Genomic DNA, 2,602 nt, shown 5'->3' with positions numbered 1-2,602 from the left:
GCCCCCTGCCTCTCGGTCCCCGGCCCCTGCACTGCCGCCATGGGGCAGCGTGCCCGTGGGGCTCGGGGAGGCAGGCACAGAGCGCACAGGCTCGGGGTGTTTCAGGAGCAGGCTGGGATGTTACGTCTGTGCAGAAAAGTCGCCTGCAGCTCCTTGTCCTTGTCCCTGCACCAACAAACGGCAGCTCCGCTCCCCACCCGGCGTCCCACTCTTGCACCCGGGCGCCGCGTGGGGTGAGCAGTAAGCGTGGGGCGTGTGGGGAGCGAGGATGTGAATTTGCGGAGCTCCCAGGAGCGCTGCTGCCTGCATCTGCTGCTCGGGCGGCTCCTTCCCCCTGCCCGCCGCCAGGAAGGAGGTGCTGGGGCTGGCCTGGCTCGCAGCTCGGCTGTAAGGCTGCAAACCCGCCTTGCGGGCGCTTGCTGGGGAAACCTTCCCCACCCCTCCCTAACTCGAGGGCGAGGACCGAGGGTGGCCTTACATGACCTTGACTGACCTTTGCTTGAACCCGGCGCCCTGAGGAGTCCGAGAGCCTTGCTAAGGGCAGGTTATGTGTGACGATCGCCAGAGCGAGAGGAGGAGCCCCGAGACGACAGATTCCCATCGATGTTTGAGCCCGTGCAATGAGGAGAAAGTCGGCGGGAGCGAGGACCTCCTGGGCTCTTCTCTGGAGTTGCTGGACTAAAATAAAAAAACCCCCACACGTGGGATTTCACAGTTCCTGGGATGGCTGGTCTTATGTTTGTGGCTGGAAGGGACAGAGGCACGCACAGAGACATGAAGAGTAGAAAAAAGCCGCTTTATTTTGCTGGAAAGCAAACGTGAAGAAGTTTCATGAATGGACACTTTTGATTATTACAAATCATTCTTTAAGGTAAAAACCTTTCTTTATGGCTAGAAAGTTAATAATAGTGCCACGCGCAGCCCTTTATTGTTTAAATGCACATGAACGAGCTTTTGGATGACGATGGTTTTACTTATGGTATGGGTAACTGTAGCAGCCTGAAGGCTAAGAGGATGCCTAAAATTATCCAGGTGGGAAAGGGACTCCAGCAGGTCTTTCCAGGAGGTGATCTGAGCCCTCCTCGAAGCAGGTCTAACCTCTGTGCTGGCCTGCAGAGAGCCTGTGTCCTAAAAAGCATGTTAAAATGGGCAAGGAAAGAGCTGGTATGCAATAATATAATATTGGAATATAAGGCTATCAATGGTCTGAACACCCTAAAGCGGCCTGGCTAGGCTGGTAGCTGCTGGACAGTTATGCTGCCCTATTAACCTGTCAAAGTGTTGGCTGGAAGGGACCTCTCTGCACCATGTCATCCAACAGCCTACTCAAAGCAGGATCATGGCTGGCACAATGTCGGGCCGGCCACGGCTTCGTCTAGCCGAGGTTTGGAAACTCCAGACAAGGAGCCTCCCCCCACTGAGGTGACAGTTCCCGTGCTGCAGCACTGTCCTCACTGTCCAGCCTGAACCTCCCCATCCACAGCTGGTGGCTGTCACCCTTACATCGCCTACTCCTGCTAAGGGGAGCTTGGCGCTTTCATCTTTTGTCACGGTTTAGCCCCAGACGGCAGCTAAGCACCACGTGGCTACTTGCTCACTCCCCCCACAGTGGGACGGGGGAGAGAGTCAGAAGAGTAAAAGGGAGAAAACTCACGGGTTGAGATAAAGGCAGTTTAACAGGGAAAGCAAAAGCCGCGCACACAAGCAAAGCAAAACAGGGAATCCATTCACCACTCCCCGTGGGCAGGCAGGGGTTCAGCCACCTCCAGGGAAGCAGGGCTGCATCACGTGCAATGGTTACTTGGGAAGACAGATGCCATCACTCCGAATGTCCCTCTTCCCCTTCCTTCTTCCTTGTCCCAGCTTTATGTACTGACCATGATGTCATCTTTGTATCTCAAATTCCCGCATGCCTGTGGGAAGGGCTGCCCGGAGAAGAGTGGTGTGTAGCTGTTGGTCTCAGCGAGCCTCCACATGAACACTGGAGCACAGGTCTGCAGCGGTGGCTGACCCTCTTTCTCAAGACCAAGGTGTAGAGACGTTTTGCCAGGCTGGAGCCTCCGGCAGAGGCAAAGGCAAATCTGTGACAAGGCCTTCTTGGGAAAAGGCAGGGTGTAAACACGGCCTCATTCGTTCTTTATCAGCTCTGGTTTTCTCCAAAGTATTTTACAAATAAAGCTATTCCCACCTGTCATCCTCCTGCCATCAGTAAGAGCCTTTGCAGAAGAAAATGGGTGAGTAGTTGCATGTGGTGCTGCAAAATGGCGGCACACAGGAGGGATCCGGCCTCCCTCCTGTGCACTGACACCAGCCTGCGGCCCTTTGCTTTTGAAAATACCCACTGGGGGACGGCAGGCAACTAGCTGGAGCCACGGGGACACCCAAGGGATGGAGAGGGAAGGGACTGGGGCAGAAGGGGTCAGAAGGAGCCTGGACAAAGGAGAGCTGCCTAAGGAATCCCGTATCGCCCGTAGCAGCTCGCCCACCTGGGGGTATCCCCTGGCTGCTTGAAAATGGAGCATTTCACTCGAACCGAAGCGAAACCGTACAGAGCATTTTGTCCAGAGGCACAGTAACACTTTGTCTACGCTTCGCTCATCCG

Source organism: Phaethon lepturus, unplaced genomic scaffold (genome assembly GCF_000687285.1).
Source record: "Phaethon lepturus isolate BGI_N335 unplaced genomic scaffold, ASM68728v1 scaffold21692, whole genome shotgun sequence".
Classification (NCBI taxonomy): domain Eukaryota; kingdom Metazoa; phylum Chordata; class Aves; order Phaethontiformes; family Phaethontidae; genus Phaethon; species Phaethon lepturus.
Note: the sequence above shows the minus strand (reverse complement) of the source record.